The sequence below is a fragment of the Sciurus carolinensis genome, chromosome 18, assembly GCF_902686445.1.
Source record: "Sciurus carolinensis chromosome 18, mSciCar1.2, whole genome shotgun sequence".
Taxonomy (NCBI): domain Eukaryota; kingdom Metazoa; phylum Chordata; class Mammalia; order Rodentia; family Sciuridae; genus Sciurus; species Sciurus carolinensis.
The window spans coordinates 11,504,706-11,522,411 of record NC_062230.1 but is presented as its reverse complement, the minus strand read 5'-3'; the positions used below and the strand labels follow the sequence as shown (position 1 = coordinate 11,522,411).

Below are 17,706 nucleotides of genomic sequence, written 5' to 3'. Positions count from 1 at the left end.
CACTGTTTACTTTTCTCAAAAGAAAAGACCTCTAAAAACATGATAATTATTTCAAAGATACTCTAAGTATCTTTGGACACCTAAGTTTTTTTAGGTGTCCCTCATCTAGGATAATGAAGAAAAAAATGCCTATGACTATGCAGTCAGAATCAGCTTTCAGTCTATCTTTCAGGTCTCCACCCTCTCTGCTCCATACATACAAGTCTGCTTTTACATATAACCAGGGTGAAGCTCCTTCCCACCCCAGGGCCTGTATATTTGCCCTTCCCTCACCTGGTACACTCTGCATGCTGATTTGTCTCCTCAGTTAACTAAGGCTCCTCCCCACCAACATGCCCTATATCATTACATTTATTGCAATCACAATATCTGTATTAGAGTTTGAAATTATTTATAGATTATGCCTTAGTACTTTTCCTGTCTTAATCATTTCTGAATTCCCAGGACCTAGAACAATGCCAGAAACAGAGTAGATAATAAATAAATTTGTACAGAGTGAATAAATATAATAGCAGTAAAGAAAAATATAAGAAATAGCTTGCATTTATTGAGTAATTAACATGTATTAGAAACTGTCCTGTTTTAGATGAACTTATTTAGTTTTTGCAAAATCCTGATATAGATGTCATTATTATACCTCTTTTACAGAGCAATAAACAGAAGCACAAAGAATTTAAGTAAACTGCTCAAGAACTACCCAGCCATAAATGGTTGTCATTATGTAAATCCAGATAATCCAGGTCTAGAACTCAAGCAATTCTATATATACGATTCTAAATGTCACAAATTTCTCAAAAGCAGGAATTTTCTTCTCAATCCATATCTAACTTCAAAGTTTTGGTAACTTGTTTGTGGACTTCCTTAGCTGGACTTTATAATTAAATTAGTATTTCTTTAACAAATTAAACATCAAATACTATAACAGCATTAAAATTGTACATGAAAGTGTAGTTGCACATGAAACTGTTGCACATACACTAACACTAAATATACACTCCCTGTTCCACAGGTCCTACCTCTGCAGATTCAATCAACTGCAGGTAAAAAGTATTCAGAAAATACACTGTCCTGAACAAGACCTGAGTTTTTTCTTCATGTCATTATTTCCTGTGCAGTGCCGTAACTACTGGCATAGCATTTACATCATATTAAGAGTTATATATAATCTAGAGATGATTTAAAGTGTATGGGAGCGTATGTGTTATATGCATAGACTACACCATCTATATATGGGATGTGAGCACCTGTGGATTTTGATATACACAGCAGGGTCTTGGAACCAATCCCTAGTGGATACAGAGCTATGATTGTATAATTTATCTTTGTGTTGACCAATTATACATAGTTGATATATTGGTAGTACTAACCACTTACTAGTATTCATTAATTTGTTCACTCAAATAAATGCTAAATTGCATCTGTGTGGTCAAAACATATAGTAAGGTGATTTAAACCAGTCAATGAGATTGAATGCAGGAGTTGAGCACTAAAGTATTAGAATTCAAATACTCCAGCAATAGTAAACTCAAGGGGCCAGGAGGAGACAAGGTGAATGACTTTGAGAAGTAAAAAAAAAAAAGAGAGAGACACTGAAAAATAGCCCTTACTGCAGGGGCAAAGAGTGAATGAAAGCAGGGTGTGCTGGGCCCAGATTCTGCAGGGTCCTATAGGCAGGGCAAGCACATGCCATCCTGCACGTATACCAGTGATGCCCACTTCACAAAAGTGTTCTCACTTGAGTAACAGATGATATGATCACCCTGTTTATACATCTCAGTCAAAAGTACTGGCAATGCAAAGGTGATGATAAGCTATCACTATCAAAGAATTGCAGGGAGCCTTTGAAAAGGTTGTGTAGTTCAAGATTATTCTGGTTGCACTGCAGAGAAAAGAGCTAAAGAAGGACTGGGGTAGTGGGAGATGATTTTGGAGGCCACTACTGCCATACAGTTAAAATGCCCCAAGAGGTGACAGATGGCAGGTCGGGCAAAGATAGTAGTTGGAATTGTGATGGAAGAGATGGAGTGAAATGGGTGGTTTTAACGTACTAAGTGGCAAAAAAGATTCAATAATGGGTTGGGTATGGGAGTGAAGATGACAGAGCTGGTCCAGAAGGATTCTTAGGTTTCTGGTTTGTATAATTTTCTGGTCAATAAACACACAGTGATTCTATGTGCTAGACCCTGTAATCAGCATTGGGAATACAAAGAGAATAAGATGTGGTAACCATCCCTTAAGAGGTTATGGTCTAAGTCTGATGACACAGGAATATAAACAGTCAAGTGTTAGGTGCTGTAATAAAACATGTCAAAGTCAGGAGGAGCCAATGATCCGGGTCTTATTACAAGAGTTTTACCTGCTTCTGTTGCACATGACATGGTCTAAGCTGCATTTCAAGTGCATTCCTAGGTTTTGACTGTCAACGGTGTGTCCAATTTCCCTTTTTGCTATGTACTTCAACTAAAATCATCCACTCTTATGACCCAAAGAGTGTAATAAAGCTGAATTGCAATGGATATAGCTTTGATACCTTGGGATTTACTGAGCTGCAGGCTTTATTAATGTCTTGCCATTTGCACTCTCTTTAACAATAGAAAAAGAAATGCCACTTCATATGGTTCCAGTGTCCTACATGCATGAGTCATAAAAAATACATCTTTTTGAAAGGAAAAGCTTCAAGATAGAAGCTTTAGAATTTGAATTTGGTTTTACAATTGACAGTGCATCATCAATTTAATACATTATACAATGGTTTTGAATTTAAATCATGCCACAGCTCAATTCTTCAAAGAATTCATAGTTAACCAAACATGTCTACACAAATGTACAAATTATCATGCTGGGTACTGTGATCTAGGAGAAAATTTTTCACAAAGAATAGTGTCCTAAAATTTGCAACAAATATTTTTGTAATCTAAGTGACCAAAGAATCATGGTTAGCATAGATGCTGATATTTATTACAAGAAGAAGGAAGGGCAAATGTTGTCAATGTTCTGGATTTTTAAACTTCTAATAATTAAAATTATTACCACAAATATTTTAACATAGATTAGCCAATGTGAGAATAATAATCCTTCTGAGTTCAGCATTATCTATCACTGAAAAATATGCAAGATCTTGAAATTTAAAAAGGACATAAAGGTAACAAAGCACAAAAGCTATTGGAAGAGAAAGAGGAAAGATTAGTATTCAGGTGTGCACAGACCCTCTACACAAGCATTTGTTCTTTCTATACTTTAAATAGGATAAAGAAAAGCTTGAAAAAATCCATAAAGCAGAAAAAAATGACTGAATTACCTCTAAGGTAAAGTTATCAAACTTTGACCTGGGAAAAAGCCAATGGTGCACTTAACGCTCTTTGAGAGGTAGGTATGTATGCGTTTCAAATAATAACTAATAGATCGCCCCCCCCCAAAGAAAATAAATAGATTATGCACACTTACATATCCTAACAATGAACATTCTTAGATCCTAGAATGAATTACCAAGGAAAACTGTGAAATTTCCATTTTCATACTTTTAAATAGAACGTAAATCATTTATGAAAGAGAGACTCTCATTTGTCTGGATAATACAGATTTAAGGTCCATCCAAAGGAGAGGAACAGAGTTAATGTTCTTTCAAGACAACATCATAATTTTATGATGTCAAAGTCAGTCCCCTAAATGGACTTTTAAGGTCTTCAGATAGCATGTAAATGGATTTCACTTTACCTGCCCGATGCAAAGATAATCTTCTCATCTAGAAAGGGACCATGACCCATGCGGCAGAGTAGAAATAGTTTCCTTGGGGAGCAGAGAAACAAGAGAAGTCAAAACTGAGACTCGTCCTTTGGTTTGGCTCCCTTACATGCAGAAGGGGACTGTCCTATGGGCCTTAATTGTCTGCTCCACAGGGAAAACTGATAATCTTTTGAAACCCCTTATGGTTGGATGAACAGGAATCAACTATTAGGTACTCAAAATATGAAACTTCAAGCTATTTGGTGACTCTACCAATGGGAGATTCAACAAAGATAAACGTGATCTACTCAGTAATTTGCCCTTTTCTCCTTTCTTTTCAAGTGATAATGAATAAAGAAATAATAATCAACCTTCACTTAGCAGAGGAAACAACAGAAACACAAAGGAGGATGAAACCACATGTTCTGCTGACGTGAGAAGGAAATCTACTGAGCCCTCGTAATCAGACCATCAATCAGGTGTGAGTCCAGCAGGGAGTCGCAGCATGAATGGGCAATCAGTCGGAGCAGGACCTTTTATTACCGAACTCTGCTTTTGCCACAGTTAAATTTCCCAGGGCGACTAATCTTTTGCTTTAAACCACTAATCTTCTCTTCAAAACTTCTTTTATATCAAATTCAAACATTTTCATGCCCCAAGCTTATGAATTTGCCACTAACACAAAGTTTTATTTTTCAAATTCCAGAGAGAAACAAAAGCACAGGGCATAATGTATCATTTGTGAACTATTCTGAAAAATATGGGTAGAAGATCCTGTTCTGGTAAATGCAGTCATTCCAATTTCAGCTACTGGCAGTTCATTATGTACACCTATTGAAGCCAAGAATTTAATCTCACGGTATAATGTGTTTTTTCACAATAGTAATATTAATCTTTTTAAAGAAAACAATTATGTATTTAAAATGCATTTCTGAGCTAAAAATTTAAAAATATTACTTGATACATTCTACCGTGGTTAAATCTTCTGATATGAAAATGTCAACCTGTAGTGCTCTTAAGAGGACCCTACTGTTTCAGGACAAAGTCCCCTAAATGCTTTAGCATAGGCAATTCAAGTTTCACTTTCTATGACCACCATGTAAACCTTTGTGTAGTTAAAGGTAAAATGAGGACAGGAGGAAAGAGAGGGTAAATCAATGGTAGATAATAATTCCTACACTAGCTAATTATCATTCCAGTAAAGAGCTGGTTCTATCATCATAGCTAAATTCCAGGCTTTGTTACTGTATTAGAAATATTAATAAATATTTTCCAGTGGTAGATTTTCAATATAATAGACTGTACTATCATATTCTGTGGTTCAAACAAACAAAAAAAGTACCCAGCTTCTCTGTATGTCACTTTATATACTACTACCTGGTAAAAAAAGTATCAGAATTCCAGGTGAAAGGTTGCTACAACTAAACAAATATATATTTGATTTCAAACATAACCCCAAAAAATGAAACTATCATGATGACTGCAAATTACAAGAAAAAAGGTGTTTTTCCAACTGTTCCCCTATCACACTCAAACGTTTCCAGTGGGGTAGGACTAGAAGTTTACCTATGTCAGGTCACGCCCATGTGTTCCTCTTTCAGCGCCATGTAGGATCTCTGAACAGTGTGAGAAAGGCCTCAATGCCTTCCCAGTTCTGCAGATCTTTGCACAGAAGAAGAGTTCTGTGGTGAGCATCTTAGAAATAGTGTTAGGCCAGCCTGGTACTTGACCAGAGCATGCTTATCTAGCTGCTCCAATGCTGGACACCATGGGTGTGGTTGAATGGACAAGCTGAAGCTAAGCTCAGCTTATGGTGACACACCTAGGACACCAGATGGGTGTAACCACAGGGTGGAAACCCACAACCAGAACTTAGAAGCTGCACTAAAGCCCCAAGCCTTTTGGAGTAGCAGAACTGGCGCAGGACTGGATGACATCAGAGATAACGCCTGACACTGTGCTCCCCTGTGATCCCTGCCACAGTCCAGGAGGAACCCGACCATAGCTCCTCAACTAAGACACATCACGGCAAGCATGTTCTGAGTTCAGCACTAGAAGAAATAGGTTAGGCTTAGAATAGGACTGAAATGATGTGTGATACCTTGTGTGATGCATAAGATGAGTTAAACTTACCCACCGCCTCCTAGTCACTAAGACACTCGCTACAAGGCCCAAGACAGATACCCTCACTAGCCACTGCTCCATTTACAAACCGAGGCACTTGGTCATTCCTCAAGCATTCCCTGAGCATCTCCTGGCTGCTGGGCCCTGGGGATTACAGCTGGCCCTACCCAATGAGCTCATGTTCTAGAAAATAAGACTTGTAAATAAGCCAAGAGAAATACCACAAGCAGAGGTGACAGAGGTATGAAGTCAGTACTGTGAGAAGGACCTTGATGGGGTTCACAGATAAGGACCTCCCTGTGGCTGAATTCCTCACATCTCAGCCAGGGCAGAAGTGGAGAGGCATGAGCTCCAAAGGAGCCTGCAGCAAGTGACAGATTCAGCTACAGAAGGATGAGGTTCCAAGGGATTACAGAAACAAAGGGCCCAGACGCATCCCTGAGAGCTACTTCATCTACACAGTGGCTTTGTACAGCTCTTGAAGGTTTGTAAAAGAGCTGCCCCCCTGTTCCTTATAAATGAGGTTTTTTTTTTTTCTTTTTTCCAGACAAATGCTCATAAATCCCAACTAAGCAGCAGCTGAAAGCCTGTTGCTCATGCCAGCTTTGGCCATGGTGGTAAGGCCTCCTGTGGGGAACTCCTGTACGTTGGAGAGATCTGGAGGTCACACTGAGGACAAAGAGTGGCTTATCTGGGGCCACAGTGACTGCAACCCTTGGTTGGGACAGAGTCTGGGAACCCAGCATCAGAACAACTGAGCACACTGTTAGACCAAGTAAGAGGTAGACTTGCCCATCTCCTTTCTGGTCTCTGTTCCTGTTTTCTGGAGGGTAATGTAATCAGAAGGGACAAAGCAGATCAAAGTTTGCACAGCATATTCCTAGGTCTCACCACCAAGTTGTCATTTTGTATTCAGAAGTTTGGCCAACGAGGATAGAATTTTCTCCAAGTCATTGGTCTGTGGTACCCTCTTGATGTTTCAGTCTGTGCATGTGAAGACAGGAAGAGCAGGAGGATTCCTCCTAAGATTTCCATTAAACAGTACTGTGAACAGTTTGCTGGGATTCAGTGAATGGGGAAGTCAAACTGATTGTCTCTCTTTTCTCTGAAATCGATGCAAATTAACAACACATTTAAGGCAACCCATGGGGTAAATCTACCCTTCCAATATTTCCCTGTAAGAAACCATTCAAGCTTTCAGTGACATTAATCTATAGTTAAGCTGATGGTAGAAACAAAAATGGTTGTATTTATGTCCCAGTTTGATCCTGTACTGTGCTAATCTATTTCAACATATAAATTAATAATAGGAAGAGACAGTAGGATAAAAGCAATTCCCTATATCTCCAACTGAAATAAGCTTCCAGCTCTCATATTTTACTTCAAAGTAGAAGTGTACTAAATTGTCATTTTTATGGTTTGTAGAGAGAGTATGACCAAAAGAAGAAAAAAAAAATAAAGAAGAAAGTTACCAGAAATAAAACCAACATTCTTGAATATGATACAATATTTCTTTCAAAGATTCTTTCAAATAATCCCCCCAAATCCAGTTCTTATTAAATAAAAGGTCAAAAGGTCCAAGACAAGAAACTTAAATATGATTTATCTTTTCCTGCTTAGGTATTTGCTCATGAGTTTATGGCACATATTTACTGACATAGAAAGTGGGACTCAAAAGAGATACCTAAATGGTGTAGATAACCTTAGCAAGAAAATTACATGTGAAAGAAATTCCTAAGACTATCTCAGGTCAATCAGACAAAGCCTGTTGATTTTAGCAAAGTTACAATCCATAAAGGATCCTCAAGGAGATGCTCCAACATGACGGCAGCTCAGAGCACAATTCTGGCCTGGGTTCCAACCAGTCACCTTGCCCTCGCTTTTTGATCCTGGGTTCCCAGGTCAACAGAACTAACTAACTAACTAACTAAATAAATAAATAAATAAATAAATCTCTTCAAGACAACAGTATTCAAACTTCTGGGCCTCTAGACCACTTTGCCACTTGTGTAAAAACAATCAGAGGACTACTAAATTCCTATTTTCCTGTTTATCATATTAGAAAGTAAAACTGTGAACTTTCAAAATATTTATGCATTCATTTCACTGGGCTTAGCAGCAGAGTACTTGCCTAGTAGGTCTGAGGCCCTGGGTTCCATCCCCAACATGGCACAAATTAAAAAGATTATTGAAAATAACATTGGTCATTATGTTAAAACAAAAGATATGCTTAGTAAAATGTTGGTTTCACAATCTAGCTATTGTGAACTGAGCTGCTATAAACATCGATGTGGCTGTGTTACTGTAGTATGTAATTTAAGTCCTTTGGGTATAAACCGAGGAGTAGGCTAACTGGGTCAAAAGGTGGGCCCCTTCCAACTTTTCTGAGGAATCTCCATACTGCTTTCCAGACTGGCTGCACCAATTTGCAACTCCACCAGCAATGTAAAAGTGTGCCTTTTTCCCCACAAACACGCCAACACCTATTATTGCTTATGTTCTTGATAATAGCCATTCTAACTGAAGTGAAATGAAATCTGAGAGTTGTTTTAATTTGCATTTCTCTAATTACTAGAGATGTTGAACACTTTTTCATCTATTTGTTAATCGCCTGTATATCTTCTTCTGTAAGTGTCTGTCCAGTTCCTTGGTCCACTTTATTGATTGGGTTCTTTGTATTTTTGGTGTAAAGTTTTGTAACTTCTTTATAAATTTTGGAGATAAGTGCTCTATCTGAAGTGCGAGTGGAAAATATTTTCCCCCACTCTGCAGCTCTCTTTTCACATTGTGAGGGGTTAGGGGGTAAGAGAAGAATGTTGGAACTTTAGATTACGTGGAGGGAAATGAGAGGGGGAAGGGACAGGGGTATGAAAGATGGTGGAAGGAGACAGACATCATTACTCTATGTACATGTATGAGTACATGAATGGTATGAATCTATATCGTGTACAACCATAGAAATGAAAAGTTGTACCCCATTTGTGTATAGTGAATCAAAATGCAGTCTGTAAAAATTTTTAAAAAAAGAAACTGTACTATCCAAAACAAAACAAACAATCTTAACAGAATTGCTCCACATTTTTTAAGTTTCAACCTTTGTAAAAAGTAGAAAAGAGATTCTCATATACACTTCTCTATTTAGTCTTGGTAGTATGTTGTTTCAGTTGAATAAGATACAGACTCCCAGATGTTTAGTAAGAAACCAGGAGAAGTAATTTAATAGCCTTTTCAAATAATTGAGAATATTTTGTTGATACACAACTGAACAAGTGTCAGTTTCATAAAGGTTAGTTGTAATGTAGAATTTGAAACCGTATCAATGAAATTTTGGTACTCTGTTATATTAAAATTCTTTGGTCTATCTGGTACTTTGGATCTTTTACACATGTGACTTTGTTGGTTCACTGAGTTTTGCAGATCTTCCAAATGTTGACACAATTTCATTATACAATGAAAAAGAATCACATGTTAATATAGCATAAGGCAAGTCCTTAAATAGTGGGAAAATGTCAAGCTTATATATAGAGGCACATAAGATTTCCAAAATTCCAATTTTTAAGTGTGACCTCAATTTTTAGCATTAATCACAAAGTTTTTTTTGTTTTGTTTTAATGAAATAGATTTATTTTGTTCACTCTCAAGAAAATGCTGCCAAACATCCAAGACTGAATAATTATACTTTGTCTGTCAGTCACTAGTTCAGGTAAAAATGGGAACCAAGAACAAAGCAGCAAGCGGGGCTGCCAGCTCAGATATTCTCACAAGGACTTTGCCTGGAAGCAACCTCCCTGTTTGTGCATTCAGCAGAAGGATTTTATATGTGATTCACATTTGGACACAAAATATTAAAAAGATATTCATTAGATTCAAAATTTAACACAATAAATGATTGTTTACTACTTCACCCAGAATATTAAGGGAACTGGATTTTTTTAATCAAAAAGAAATACATGCCAATAGTACAGTTTGGCATCATTATTGATATATCTGCAGGAGTGCCAGAAGTTGTACATCATCAGTAAAATCTCCACACATGGAAAAAATCTCTGCATTACTGTAAAATGCTTTTGCCCTGCTAGACTCTCCTGGCAAAGGGTTGTGGGGTTGTCAGAGGTCCTCAGACCACATTCTGAGAACCACTGCTCTCAAGGTGTCCTGAGATTAAACCAGCTAATGTGCACAAAATGCTCATGACTGCACCTTCTTAAAAAGCACGATATGGTTGCTGGCTTCTATTAAAACATTCTGCCATAGAATGAAACTGCATCTTCCTGCAGAAGGCTGAATGTTGAACTTCATCCAGAACACATTTACTTCTGGCTTTCTAAATAACACACATAAATCAGGCCACAGTCTTAAATGTCAATAACTATTAAGCCAAAGAAGTTGTTCAATTTAAAGAAAAACAGGTGTTCCTATTTTCAATTACTTCAAATTTCTAGAGAAGTCTAAATATTGATTTGATTATTTATTCGTTCATTCAACAAACATTTATTAAATACCTACTTGGACTTTTATGAGATGGGAATACAGATGTGAATTTAAAAAACAAAACAATGAAAATCACACCTTCATGGGAGATGTTTAGAGAGATTAACAGTCAACAAAGAAAATATACAGAACAACCTATTTTGCTAAAAACTCTATTTTTTTATACAAACTACTTCATCCGTGGTTGATAAATAGGGAGCTGATGGTGGTGCAACACAGAAGTTGTACTGATTTATACACGGTCCCCCCAGAATATTAATGTTACAACATTATCATGAACAAACTTCATTGTTTATTAGAGAGTAAGGTTTAGAATTATAAGATAACAATCAGCAGCAGCAGCAGCAAGAGAACTACTTTAAAAACCAAAAATGTACCTTCCTTTGTTTAGTACATGAAGTAACTGGTTTAGGCACATGAGGAACCACGGTGCTTTCCACTACATTACACTATGGAGAGAAGCTTCAAGGACAGTTGAATATGTCTGGAAGGCTTTTCTGTCTTTATCAAAACAGAAAATCAATGAAGAAAGGTACTGGAGTATTATTTTTTATTAGTGTCTTAATAGCAAAGTTCCATAGATTTTGTATGGTTCGCCCCAAAAATTTTCCTATAAGTTCTCTTGTTTTAGTGTATGATTTTACAAAACCATGGTATTTTTTAGGAACACATATGGAAGAGTAAGAGAATTACCTGCATATAAAGTATTGATAATGCTATAGAAAAAGATATGAAACAGAAAAGGAAAAGAAAATTTTGGCAAAGGGATGGCAATCTTAAATGAAAAAGATAAAGAGGCATCAATTTAAAGGTTGATTCCTGAGTAAGGAACAGGAGGGGCTCATGAAGGGAATCAGGCACATGGGTAGCTCAGGAAGCAGGAAATGCCAGTGCAAAGGACCTGAGGTGGAAGTGAGTCTGGTGTGTTTTAGGAACAGCAGAGGACCGGGTGGAAGAATGGAAAGAGAGAGTAGGACAGTAGCAGGAGATGAGGCAGAGGTGAGAGGAAGACTTATTTGATTCTGGATTTTGTAAGTAACAATGGGGACATTTGAGCAGAAAGGGGATATGCTCTACCTCAGGTTTTTGCTGGTCCACTACTAACTCAGCATTCAACTGTGCTGAGATCAGGCAGGAAGAGCACTGGCCGAGAAGTCACACAGGAGGCTGCTGCATTAATCCAAATGCAGGATAATGGTGATGTGGTGAATGGGTTGCAGGGAACGCAACAGGAGATCAGACCCAAGACACTGTAAAGTTAGAGCCGACATAATTTAGAAACACAGGCATGAGATATGAGAGGAAGAGGACTCAATGACAGTGTGGAGGCTTCTGGACAGAAACTAGGAGGACACCACTGGCATTTCCTGGAGCACAGAGGACTATGGAAAGAGCAGTTTTAGAGGAAAAGAGCAGAGCTCAAAGTGCAGCAGTCAAGCCTGAGCCATGTGTGGGGCACTCATACAGAGCTGCTGAAAAGGCACAAAATGCCAAGTCAACACTGGGAGCTGGACATAGGGTCCCAAACCATCAGTGGTACAGGTGAAAGTCATCGATGTAAGATATAAACTGTTGCCAAAGATATGAAACGTATAATTAAATAACATGAAAAACCATTTTGTGAGAAGTTAAAATTTAAATATCCTAGAAGATTATATTAAAAATAAAACCAAAAGTAAAAATTTTATTATCTAAAAGATTTGCAAAATCTCTGAAATAATTTTATCCTGAAATAGTTTAATTTTCATTTTATTACCATGTATATTCAGTTGATATTTTAAACTTAATTATACAATCATGCCTACTAAAAATTACTCGGGAAGAAAAAAAGAAAAAAGAATGGGTGATGCTTCTTATTCAAGACATGAAATGTCCTGGATAAACATGATGGCATCAATAATCTAATGGCATTATTTTCACCATGAATCTGCATATCACTTGTCTTTCCAGGTAAAAGGAGTAAACACTAAGAGAAGTCAAACGCAGGCAGGAACTGCGTGCCTGAGCACTGAAGGAGATGAGACTGTGAGTTGCCTAATGAGGCCTCTGGGCCTATTTTCTTTAGAACATTTTTTTCCTTAAAGAAAATATTTCTTAAAGCACAAAAGAATCCTATAAACATAGATGTAAAATACTTTTTTTTTTCCTGATAGGCACAATGCCTAAAAGTCTACGGTTATTCTTTCAAATGCCACGATATGAGGGGAAAAAACTGTACAGTAGCCATCACATCTAGTATATACATGTTTTTACTTTCTTTTTTCTTCCTTTTTCCCCCCACAAATGCCCATTGACTAATTATCAAGCAGACCACATTCTGGTCTATAAAACAAATCTCAACAAATTTAAAAGAATTGAATTTATAGAAAGTAATGCTTTGACCATAATTGAATTGCACTAGGAATCAATAAAAAAAAGACAACAAGAAAACCTCCAAACACCTACAAACTGAGCAATATACTTTTGAATAATGCATGAGTTAAAGAACAAATCTGAAAGGAAATTTAAAAAATACATAGAACTTGCTAGGCATGGTGGCACATGTCTGTAATCCTAGCAATTTGGGAAGTTGAGGCAAAATCGGATCACAAGTTCAAGACTAGCCTGGGAAAGTTAGCAAGACTCTGTATCAAAATAAAACATAAAAAGGGTTGAGGATGCAGTTTGGTTGTAGAGCACCCCTGGTTCAACAGCCAGTGCTGGGCAAAAAGAAAAAAAAAAAAAAAAAAAAAAAAAAAAACTGAATGAAAATGAAAATATAGCATACCAACATATGTAGGATGCAGTTAACGCTGTGCCTCCAGGGAAATTTATAGCATGAAAATATTTACACTAGGACAGAGGAAAAGATTCAGCTCAATAGCCAACCTCCTACCTCAAAGAGGAAAAAGAATATTAAAATAAACCCCAAGCAAGATCAAGGAAGAAAACAATAAAGGTAAGAACAGAGTCAATAAAATTGAAGAGACAAGCATAATACAGAAAACCAATGGGTCAAAAAAGTTGGTTCCTGGTGGTGGGGTGATAACTGACAAACCTCCAAACAACATTAAAATAAATAAATAAAGGGGTGATGAGAATTGTGAATATCAACAAAGAAAAAGGAGTACCTGTACAGATCTTGCTCCCATTAAAAGGGGGATGCTATTAACAAATTTAAATTCATAAAATGGACAACTTTGAAGATATGAGCCAATTCCTGGCATTTTTTAATTTTAAATTTCATTTAAACCTGAACAGTCTGATAACCACCAAAAGAATTTAAATTTGTCACTTAAGAGCTGCTGAACTAAAAAATCTACCAAACATCGTTTCACTAGAGAATTCTACCCACACTTAGAGAAGAGTTAACATCAATGTAAACCATGTACTCCAGAAAACAGAAGAAAAGAAAAACATTTTCCAGCTCATTTTGTGAAGCTTATATTACCCTGAACTGTATCCTGGCAAAGACAATACAAAAAAGTCACCTATAGACCAATATCTCTTACCAATTTAGAGACAGAAATCTCCAACAAAAGACTAGCAAATCAAATCCAGTAATATATTAAAACAATTATACACCATGACTAAATGGAATGTATTCCAGGTATGTAAGGTTGGTTCAACATTCAAAATTAAATCATGATAAATCTACCATACCAATGGGATTTTAAAAAATGAAGCAGCAAAAATATTTGGCAAAACCCAACATTCAGGATTTAAAAGCAACAAAACAAAAATCTTCTCTAAACTGAGAATAGAGGGGAACTTCCTCAATCTTATAGAGAACAACTACAAAAAAAAAAAAAAATCCTAAATCATACATAACAGTTAAGGATAATGTTTTTCCTGTGAACTTGGTAGCCAATAGGATGTTTGTTTTCATCACTCCTTTTCAACCTATTATAAAAAGGCTTATCCACTGAAATAAGGAAGAAAAGTGAATTGAACAAGGCTGCAGGATATAAGAACAACACATAAAATCAATTAGATTTCTGTAACTATTAAAGAATGTGCAGAAAGAAAAATGAAACACACAAAACCATTTATAATCACTCCAAAGAAATTGAAAGACTTAGGTATAAGTATGACCTATATGATGAAAATGATCAAATGCTCATTAGAGAAATAAAATAACTACATAGGAAGACATGCATGTCTGTAGACTGAAAGACTCAAACAAAATAAAGATGTCAAATATATACAAAAACACAAGGTTAATGGAATTCCAGTTAAAAAGCAAGATTTTTTTATGTACACAAGATTATTCTAATATTTATACAGACAGGCAATGGAACAAGAATATCTAAATTCTGAAAATAAGATGGAGGTTGGGTGCAGTGGCACACGCCTATAATCCCAACAGCTGGAGACAAGAGGATCATGAGTTCAAAGACAGCTTCAGCAAAAGCGAGGTGATAAGCAACTCAGTGAGGACCTGTCTCTAAATAAAAATACAAAATAGGGCTGGGAATGTGGCTCAGTGGTCAAGTGCCTCTGAGTTCAATCCCCTGTAACCTCCCTGCAAAAAAAAAAAAAGATGGGAGGAATCACTCTTCCTGATTTCAAGTCTTATGATGTAGCCACAACAATAAAGCCACAGAGGGATTCATAAGTACAGAATAGAGCCTAGGAAAACCCAACACAGGCACAGTCCAAGTGACTTTTGACAAGGGAAAACCATCTTGATGGAGGAAGGGTAGCCTTTTAAACAAGTAGTGTCGAAGCAACTGAACAGTCAGATTGCAAAAGAATGAAACACTACCTAATTTTCATGAGTTACATAAAAATTAAATCAAAATGGATCATTGACTTAAATGCAAAAGTACAAAACTTTTAGAAAGAGACACAGTAGAAAATGGCTGAAGTGCAGGGCTAGGAAAAATCTTAGACTTGACCCAAAAAACAGGATGTGTGAAAATGTAAGTAATAAAAGACAAACTGAAGATGGGCAAGGTAGTGTACACCTGTAATCCCAGTGGCTAGGGAGGCTGAAGTAGGAGGATCATGAGTCCAAAGCCAGCCTCAATGAAAGTGAGGCACTAAGCAACTCAGTGAGAACCTGTCTCTAAATAAAACAGGGCTGAGGATGTGCCTCAGTGGTCGAGTGTCCCTGAGTTCAATCCCCAGCCTCGTTCCCACAAAAAAAAAAAAAAAAGAAAGAAAGAAATTGAACTTTATATCAATATGAACAACTAAGACTTGAAGAAGATAAGCACAGAATGGGAGAAAGTATGTCCACACCACTTATCTATAAAAGGACTAATATCCAGAACATACAAAGAACCCTGAAAAACTAATAGCACAATGTAAACAGATAATGGGCAAAAGAAATGAAGAGGTTCTACAAATGGCAAAGACATACATGAAAATTTGATGTTCAACATTATTAACCATTAGAGAAATACAAATTAAAACAATAGGATGTCACCACACACTTAGTGGGATGGCTATAAGTATTCATGACAACATCAAACACTGCTTAAGAAAAGATTATTCACATTGCTGATGGGTATGTAAACTATTTAGAGACTTGAAAACAGATTGGTAGTTTCTTATAAAGCTAAACATGCAACTACCATACAGCCCAGCAATGGCACTCTTGGGCATTTATCGCTAAGAAATTAAAACGTGCTCACACAAAAACCTGCACCAGATGATCATAACAGCTTTAGTCATAAGAGCTAAAAACGGAATACAAATCAGATGTCCTTGGAAAGGTGAGTGGGAGGTTATACAATCTACAGAACACCTATAGGTGGGTAATATTTGGTAATAAAATGGAACAAACCATTAATGCAACATTAATAAATATGCAGGGAATTTTGCTTAGCGAAGAAAGAGCACATGCATTGTGATTCCCTCCTATATAACATTCTGAAAAAACGACAAAATTATAGAAATGAAGAAGATATTGATGGAGGCCAGCGATGGGGCAGGGGGATGAGCTGGGTGTGACAATAACACAAGTGATCCTGTGGTGAGGAGCGTTTCTCTGTCTTGACTGCACTGACTTTAGTAGCCTGGTTGAGATACTGTGCTATGATTCTGTAAAATATTACCACTGGGAAAACTGAATAAAAGGGACAAAAGTCCATGGGCCCACTCTGTATTATTTTTAACAGTTACATGTGAATCTGTAATTATCTCAAAATAAATATTCTATTAAAATAAATAAGCTGTTAATGAATAAGGCAACCATACGGTGGGAGAAAACAGTCTGGTATCTTTGTAAGATAATACCTTACAAAGATTTTTATCCAGATTATATAGAGAATGCCTAATTCTTTTTTTAAATATTTTTTTAGTTGTACATGGACACAATACCTTTATTTATTTATATGTGGTGCTGAAGATTGAACCCAGGGCCTCACACATGCCAGGCAAGCGCTCTACCACTGAGCCACAACCCCAGCCCTAAATGTCTACTTCTTGATGACAGCAAAGCAAATAAGAATACATAAATATAATGTGCCAAAGGCTTGAACATGTATATCACAATGGAAAATATACAAATAGCCCAAGAAGCACACTGGAAGTCGCACAACATTTTTCTGACCAGATATAACAATGACTAAATTAGGGGGGGAAAAAAAAAAGATAACACTAAACACAGACAACTGTACACAGCAATTACAGCTTCCCAACTCTAGCAAAAGACTCTTAACTTCTTACAAATCAAACACTTCAACAATGACCCAAAAATTCTAGCTCAGGGTATTTCCTCAAGAGAAAGGGATATCAACACCCACACAGATAATTTTCCATGAACAGTAGCAGTCATGACTAAAGCACCCTACACTGAAAACAACAGACATTAAGTCAGCACTGTGCAGAAAGCTCAGAGACATTCTGCTGGGTCCGAAAAAAAGAAAAAAGACAAAATTGTCCATATTGAATGATTCCTTTTATATGAAATTCAAGGACAAGCAATATTAATCTCTATTTTAAAAATCAGGGAAATAATTGCTGACGGGAGGGACTGACTGGGGTTCTAGAAATGTGCAACATTTGGATAAAGGTAGTAATCACATGAGACTATGCATTTATCAAACTCTTTGCCTTATATACTCAGTATCTATGAACTTACTCTGCAACTCAACTCAACTTTTACCTCAACTGAAAATCTTTAGTGCATATACCTACCCATTGTCTCAGAAATGGAGAGGTAACTTTCGCAGTCACTGTTTCAAACTGCTTAAAAGCGGTTGTCCACTCTAATGGTCACTACTATTTCAAAACACACTTTCTGCTAGTAATAACTACCCTAAAGAAATTTCCTATTTGCTACTAAAATTTCAATTACTTTATTACTATTTAACTCTTTATATGAACCTTACCTCACAATCAGATAGAAGACAGACAGCTTCTATTAGTACTACTACC

The 17,706-nt window shown here is 36.7% G+C and overlaps 1 protein-coding gene across 1 annotated transcript in view; it reads right to left on the bottom strand.

Annotated features, from left to right (window-relative positions):
- Positions 1–17,706, bottom strand: part of Sdk1 (sidekick cell adhesion molecule 1) — an 881,670-nt gene that overhangs the window by 528,505 nt on the left and 335,459 nt on the right. The window lies entirely within an intron of this gene.